Genomic DNA, 9,085 nt, shown 5'->3' with positions numbered 1-9,085 from the left:
ATAAAGATTTTATTACTACAGTCCATGCGATACATCTGGCAAGTTGATATACTTTGTTACGTCTGAGGACTAAGCTGGAATATCTCGTAAACACCACACCACACCACACCCTTCAAACCCGAATACAATGGCGTTAACATTGGTGTAATAAGACCGAAATGTCTGTGGCAGCATTAAAAATTTACTTATTCTTTCTTTATTATATTTATCTTGGAAATTATTCCAATAATGAAAAAAATTGTGAAGTAATGTCGTTTATACAAGACATGGATGTGTACACAATGAAAAGCATTCATTTCCCTTTGCATGCCCAAAATGCCCAAAAGTTTGGTATGCGTTATTAAGTAACATTACCATAAAATGGAACAATCAGTGTCCCGTACACATTTCATGGGACGTATTCTCCAAGACCCTAAAGGAATGTCCCAGTGCTTGTTAAATGGCGGGCAACCCTATTTTGTCAGTTGCCTAATATTCCCGAAGAAATGAGGGACAAAGCATACAATCGAGGGATATGGCAAGCCATGGCGGAAGCCGAAAACCACTTTTGTCTTAGAGCCAACAGATTAAGTAAATAGTTTATTTACGTACAGAAATGAATAAATTATAACCAAACTTCACATACACTGTGTAAATATAAAATACAAGATAAGGAACTTGATCTTATCATTCATTTTCCTTCGTAAGTAATTTGTATGGTAAGTTGCATACGAGTACATAGTACGAAAAAATAGTATAAATATATTTACACTAATTTTATTAAGAGTGGCAAGCAGTGTCAAGTTAATTGATCTGTTATAATGGCTCTTATTTTGGAAGAAAACATTTCAATTTTGTTTATTTAAATATTGTTAAAATGTAATATTATTATTGTTCGATCGCGATTGTTCACTGCCACACCTATTTCTAGCGTAAAGAAATTAGTCAACTTGCATCCCTATGTAGTCAATTGCAGCAGAAATGTGTGCAAGCTTACTAATTTACATAGATCTTAGTCCTCAGGGGAGATAACGCATCTGTAATCGGCTGCAGGTAGAACCTCTGTTCTCGATAAAATTAATTGTCGTATATTTACGACACTGGTATAGGGCTCGTACACAAAACTGCGATGCGACGTCGCATCGTAAAAATCTGCGAGCTCCCTCGACGCATCGCAAGAACTTGCGAATTTCTTCGCATCGCACATTCCTGCGATGTTTCGTCACACTTGTTGACGCCATTTTTAGTTCGTTCTGAGACAGCGTGTGGGGAAGATGCACAGACCTGTATTTGTTGGGTGGGATGTTCGAGCCCATAATCCTAATCCTAAACTCCTTGTCCGCTCTGAAGTTGCGATCAGGCGTAGTCAGGTGTAGGTGCTATGGCGACGCGACTCATTTCTATATTCAGAGCGGACTAGCAGTTTGTCGCGGACTATATCTCATCATTAGGTGGATTGCACGCTCATTTCTACTTCAATGTTATAAAAAAAAACTTCCACTCATTTATTATATAGATACACATTGTCAACTCGCATGCCAATACGTGTAGAGTTTTTAACTGAATATAATGAGTCTGTATATTAACGGAACAATGAGTAAATCACAACGGGCTTGTGGGAATAATGTACAGCCTTAATTACGAAGCTTTCAAGCATGATTGCTACATTTGCATGTTATTAATTAACGACAATTGTTCTTTTGAACAATGGGAAATGTGACAAAGAAAACAATCAAAATGCACATCAGTTCGGTTTACATATATTTGACTATTGTGAAATGATTTCTCGTTTGAGTTGGTACGTTATTGGCTGGAATATATTTTCATTTCAACCGTACATACTTGTTCGACTTATATTTTTTTTTTTTTATATTTAACCTAACGATAAGGCAGACGGGCTACCTGATGGAAAGCAGTCACCGTCGCCTATGGACATTTGCAACACCAGTGGAGTCGCCGATGCATCGCCGGCTTTTGAATTGATAAAATATCATGCGCAAATTTTGTGGTTTTAAGTCGTATCCAACTTTGATTCGTATATCTGTACCACAGTTAGGCCTTTTTTTTTTGTTATCAAGGGGGAAGCTTTCAAAATGTACCCGACAACGTGGGAGCGACGCCGGGTTATGTGGGATTTTTACCGAACTAAATAAAACCCCCCCGGTGGCCGTCCTCTGCGCTGCGTAGAGGGCTCCGGGACCTCCAAAGGAAAGCAACCGTAGTCCTCTTAGCGCGTTGCCCCGTCGGGCTCCGCCCAGGTCAGCTTGACGCTCGCCACACCATCTGGTGCGTACGACGATATGCGACCACACATACCGTTGTCCTTCGCGGGGCCGGACGGTTCGAGCTCCCACTCTTGCCACCCGCAACCCCGGAAGCCCCCTTTTAGTCGCCTCTTACGACAGGCAGGGGATACCGTAGCCCTATTCTGGTCCCAGAAACCACGGTTAGGCCTACCCCTAGGTGTTTTGAAATATTAGCTTAATAGGTGTAGGTGTAAACAGATGTTTTGTATAGCACTTTTTGCACTATTGAATTCTAGGTTAAAGGATTGGTAAAGTCATCGTCAACCTATTACTGTCCCACTTTTAGACGAAGTTCTGTTCCCAGGGTTTAAGCCACATCAGGACACAGTCTACCTCTCTGTCAAAGCTGAAGTAAGTGATACATAATTATTTTGTTATACGTACATAATTAAATAATGGATTCAAATGAGACCTCCATTGGTTGAGAGGGTAAGTTTATATAAAGTTATACGCAGTAATATTTCAAAGTTTACTTTAGGGGCAGCAACGCAGATAGGATCTGCTTTAGACAGTACTGTGGGTTGATTACACATGTCATGTTCAGAGGCGTCAGTGGCTAAGAATTGATAGGTGGACTGCATATTAATTTGCTACTATACGATATAATCATTGACGATGATTCAATGTTAATTGTTCTAGTGAAATACCCATTATATAAATGTGGTAGAACCCTTCGTGGTTCGAATCCGGTTGCACCACCGCCACACTAATTTCACCTTTTTCCTAGAAGCATCCCTTATAAAAACAATCGTATGCTGCTGTGTGTGTCTGTGTGTGTTGCTGTGTTTTAGTTTATAATGAAGAAGAGACATTTACTTATGAGTCGTTTTAACTTAGTGCTCATGTATCACATTCTGTGTCTAACTTCCAATAGGACTCTAATCCTATCTAAGATTGACGATACTTATACGAGCGGCAGTTGCCATTTATTATCAATACACTGCATCTTAGTACTTCAAGAAAATAAATCACTCAAACATTTATATCTAAAAACAACTGAAGCGTTGAGTTTGTTAGTTCGATAGCTCTATAAAAACCAGTCTCTGATAAAAACAGAGATCAGCCGTGCTTAGGTCTTAAGTTTGGAGCTTATTTTCTGTTTTAAAAACATTATAAGAGTATTTCATTTTTCTATGAAAATATTTTACAGAAAAAAAATAACGAAACATTTTTTTATAATATAGGAGTAGCATGCAATGCACCTCATGGTGTCTACTGCCGCCCATGGACATCTGTAATCAACCCCAGATTGGATTAGATATTCCTACCTGAAGTCGGCCACAGATGCGGTGCTATTCCTGAATAACTAACTCACTACTAACTAACTAACCACTAACTACTACTAACTAACTAAGCTACTATAGGACTAAGCTAGAATGCCTCGGAAAAATTATGTATCCCTTACCACACCTTTCGAACCAGAATACAGCAGCGCTTAATGCTGCTGTTATGAGGCAGAAATAGGTGTAACGGTAGTGCCGCGGTGGCGGTTGAGTCGAACCACAAAGGGTTTTACCACATTCAAACATAATTACTGATGATTTAAGATTTCATCACTAGTAACTTAAGAGTTAAGTTACTAACAAAATTACAATATATACTTAATATGTAGGGTAACATCATAAATTTCAAACCAAGTTAGGTATTTAATAATAATCGCCTGCCATTTCATAAGTCAATATTTGTTTGCGGAACTTGTTTATCAATATAATTAAATGCAAATTATATTTTGCGTCAATTGAATTGTTACAAACAATTCAATACTTCGTAAATATTCATGTGTTTAATCTAATTTGCCGAATTCATTCTAACTGATCAAATTAGTTAAATATTTAGATAGTGCAATTACCATAGTTGTTAAATGAGATGGGTAATTCGATTTAGTTATGAACAAACCAGTTAATGTATTGTATATGACTGCTGATGGTCTTTTCAATATTGCTAGCTGACCCGGCAAACGTTGTGTTGCCATATAAATAAAAAAATGTTAAGGGTGAAAAATAGATGGTAGCCGATTCTCAGACCTTTTTTTTATATAATATAGAAGTAGCAGACGAGCATACATTCCACCTGATGGTAAGTGGCTACTGCCGCCCATGGACATCTGTAAGCAACCCCAGATAGGATTAGATATTCCGACCTGAGGTCGGCCACAGATGCGCCGCTACCCTTGAGGACGAAACTGGAACGCCTCGGAAAAGTCTGTCTCCCTTACCACACCCTTCAAGCCGGAACACAGCAGCGCCTAACACTGCTATTATTAGGTAGAAATAGGTGTGGCGGTGGTACCGCCGAAGTCGAACCACAAAGGGTTCTACCACCTACTGCATATAAAATTTGGTGAAAATCGGTAAAGCCGTTTCGGAGGAATACGGTAACTAACATTGTGACACGAGAATTTTATATATAAGATTATACAGACATTCAATTCGGTTTTGGGCTTTGAAAAGGAATATCTACTTATGTTATGTGTAGTGTTATGATAGCGATTAGTTTCAAATCTATTTAGATCCATTTATTTTTCATGAATTTAAAGAAAACATACATGTTAACTCGATCTCCTAATGTTATATTGATATCATTCATGTTTATGGCATCGAGTATAACCCCCTTCGGGTTTAAGCCATAGTCCATCTCGTTGGCCAAGTGCGTATTGGTAGACTTTGGAAGCTTCGAGTACTTTTTTCAAGAACTCTCGCTCTAAAAATCATATCTGGGGACTGGGAATTTCAACAATTAGGCTATCACGCCCACTTATAACATATATGTATATATTATCCCTTATGTTTAAAGTCAAATCATAATCATAGTGATTAAAACATTTACGTGTATTCAAACTGTAATTTCCAAATAGATCTGTACCCTAACACCATGCTCTTACACTAATGAATAATGAGAAATCCTGTTTCTGGTTTTATCTCTTCGCCGTATAGAGATGACATTAACCGCGATCCGTTGGCTACTCATTAGTTAACCGCTTACGATTACAGCCGTCATATCCGGTAATTAGTCGAATTGCAAAGTTACCGGATGAATTCGACGTTGAATTAGAAGCTTTCGGTTCTGCTTGAACAATCCGATAAATCTATTCCATGATGTACGATCGTTACAACCTAGCTGCAACATTTTTAGGGTTCCGCACCCAAAAGGCAAAAACTATTACCAAGCCTCTGCCGTCTGTCCTGCTTTCAGTCCGTCCGTCTGGCCGTCTGTTCGTCTGTCTGTATGTCACAGGGGTCTATCTCTTGAACCATAATAGATAGACACTTGATATTTTACAGAGTATGTATAACGGTGGCCGCTATAACAACAAATACTAAAAACAAAAAAAGATTGAAAATAAATTGGAATCGCCATACAAGAAAACGCTATTTCACATAAAATCTATGAATTAAAAAAATAAAAATTTGGTGACCCGGAGTCATGCGAGTTTGACTCGCACTTGGCAGATTATTTTATATTCAACACTCAACTATTTCTGTCTAATAACAACAGTTTTAAGCACAATTGTGTTCCATGTTGAAGGATATGTAAGGCAGACACTTATTAGAGGCGTTCCAACTTAGTCACAGAAATTAGTATATCTTACTAAATAAACATGTGAGATAATTATATACAAAAAAAAATAGATAAACACTTATTAATATTTATTTAAGCTCTCTAAGCGTATACATAGCCATATTATTATATCTTAATTATATTGCAAAGTTTCTTTTGATAAAACTAAGTTTATAACTTAAGGACATGTTATGTTAATTTTCACAAACACTAGCAAAGTCACAAATGTAATGTAGGCAGTATAATAATTAAAGTCAGAATTATTAACATAAAGCCTTGTACACACTTCATTACGAATATTTAATGATACGAATATAGCGTGTTAATTTCACATTGATTTGACATATTTTTTATTTAGTTTTGCGTGTATTTTTGTCGTCATCCTATGGTTCCACTGCTGGTCCGCGGTTCTACGGATCTCCCATAAAAGTCAGAGATCTTTATGCCATAGTTCACGGTACTGGCTAAATGCGTATTGGGCACCCCACACACCTTAGGGAACTTTTTTTGAAATAATTTTCAGGTATGTAGGACAGGTATGTAGAAGAAGACCTCTTCTTGCAACATTTCTGTCACTCTTATAACTAACTTAACAAATGTGTGTATTGGCGGTGCCAGAGGTAATTAACCTCCAAAGGTAATTTTAGGGGATAAAAACAACACTATAACCGATGTCTATTATTGTCTATGTCACGTTTGCAACTCCTTTTTCTGTCTTATTACACCTATGTATATGCTGCATGTTGGTGAAGCTTATGGTGGCCATAGAAGATGCACAACGTACATAGTAGGCACAAATAAACTACATAATATAGTAGTTAAATTGAGATTATCTCCTCACTTATAAATAAAAAACGTAATCATCAACTATTTAATACTCATTAATGATCGTTAAATTACGAAATTAATAAAAAAATGAACATTAATTACTAATGTACTACTCCTTAACACTTTATATGAATGTCACCAAAAAACAGCTCAAATTATATATAATACCTAATATATGTATGTATATAGTCGTACCTTAATATCCCTAAGGGCATAAGGGCACAGATGTTACGAATAAATAACATTGAAACATCAGTTTGTCTCCAAAATTAAATGAATGTCAACTAGTTTACAATGAGTTAGTAATTAAAAACTTTAGTAAACCCTTCAAAAAGTTATTCAGAAATGTTTTAGTTACCAAATTTCAACAGCATTTATAGTTTAAACGAAACAATATCTCGCTCTAGATGATAAATAACTCTGCGCTTAACGAAAACTTCATTCATTATGAGTCGAGAGATTAGGATTTAAATTGCGTTTATTTTAACGCGACATAAAAGAAAACAGATATAGAGGTAGCGATTGATAGAGCGGTCTTTGTATTTCTAAGAACAGAGCAACGGATTATATCACCATATGATGGGTTTAAAGACTTTGTTGTTCGTCAGCGCGCCCACACGAGCACAATTCAATCTGTGCATCAGAATTCAGGCGCTTCTTCATTACGACGATACGACACGACGTGAATCGACACTACAGGCAGAATAATTATCTAAATAGATGCCGAACGCAAGTGTAGTAATAGGCGAGTTAAAATACAGATCATTACTAACCGAACAGCACCTGAGAATCGTTCACTGGATTAATTAATTACTTGTTGTCGATGAAATCATCAATTAATTAACGTGTTTGGTCCGAAATCTATTCTTCGATTATTTTTCTGAGATCTTTAGTTTGAATTGGTTCGATCGGACAGAGAATCACTAAACGTCCTTGTGACGTCATAGATTTGTGTCTGATAGACGTTCTTTCAATATCGGTGCCGTGTCGTGTCATCCCTATGAAGTAGAGCCCTATATCTAAATATGTATTATGTTCCAATATTATGACTTAATTAGTAAACAATTATAGTCCGCGTAAAACTGCTAGTCCGCTCTGAATATAGAAATGAGTCACGTCGCCATAGCAAATTGTATGACCACATGCAGATGTGGTCATACAATTCAACATCTCGCAACAACTTCAGAGCGGACTATAACATTCAAGACCGATTTTCAATAAAGTTTAATTTGAACGGACCACTTCATGTAAGAAAAGGAAAAAAATACATAAAACCGTCTTTATTCAATGGGACGTCTTATCAAAAGAATTAATGACGCCAAAACTCAAAGAAATGCTATACAAGACATTCATATTCGGATGATTGTGGACAGATTGCTTACGAATTTTCATTTATCTCGCTTGACATTTTATTGTAGTGGTCCTAGTGCTTTGATTTATGGCATGTCATGTAGACGGAGACACAACTGAGGTTTAAAGCGAATCCCAGATTTGAATAGACCCGGCTAGGGACAAAATAGGATCCGTCATAATGCCTAGAATTATTATAACAGAAGTCCAATGACATTGCGTAATATGTGTACATATTAACATATTATGTTAATTTGTCGTCAACTTATCTTAAAGTATCGTTTGTATCATATTATATCGCACTAATAGAAAAGTAGTAAAGTAAAAACAGTTTTTTAAGCACGCAACGGTGTAAAAGACGTATACTTATTTGAGAATTACTCTTAATGATTGAAAATAACATTCATTTTTGTTCCATTCTTAGCTCAATTATTAATGAAAATAATTATCACCGTAAATAACTCATGAACGCCAGTTTTTATTTACCAATTAATATCAATGTATTGCCTACCAAAGATCGATTATAAATTTTGTCACACTAGAAATTGTGATACTTCGATATTTCGAAAGCAAAAAATACAGATTAGTAAAGATTACTCACTCCTAACAAGAAAATGCACCCAGTTTTGAGAATTGAAATAGTTGCGTAAAAAAGTTTTGCCACGTCTCCTTGCTTAAATGTCCCTAAAATATTTGAAATAATTATATATTTATTATGTAACTTACGCAGTATTACTTATTTATTCGTAAATTTTCTCAAAAAATGTTTTTATTTGTCAAGAATTCAAAAAAAGAATTTACTAATAAGCCGTTTGTGGCTTCATTCAATTTCAAGGCGGCGAAGTATCTTTACTAATCTATGATTACATTGCTAACCTTATTGTAGAGGACGTTAAGCTTAGTAATGCACGCAAACTATCATTAACAAGAACTATTTGAACACAACATTTTCTACAGAAACGTCTATTAACTTCAATACATGGCAGCATGTTTTAATTATTAAACAGTCATTAACGACTTTAACTGACACTTATCTCTGAGATCGACAGCATGACAACTCCCAT

This window comes from Epargyreus clarus, unplaced genomic scaffold (genome assembly GCF_041222505.1).
Source record: "Epargyreus clarus isolate Ecla_fem2 unplaced genomic scaffold, WU_Ecla_fem_2.2 ptg000019l, whole genome shotgun sequence".
NCBI classification, from domain to species: domain Eukaryota; kingdom Metazoa; phylum Arthropoda; class Insecta; order Lepidoptera; family Hesperiidae; genus Epargyreus; species Epargyreus clarus.
This window is presented reverse-complemented; position numbering follows the sequence as displayed.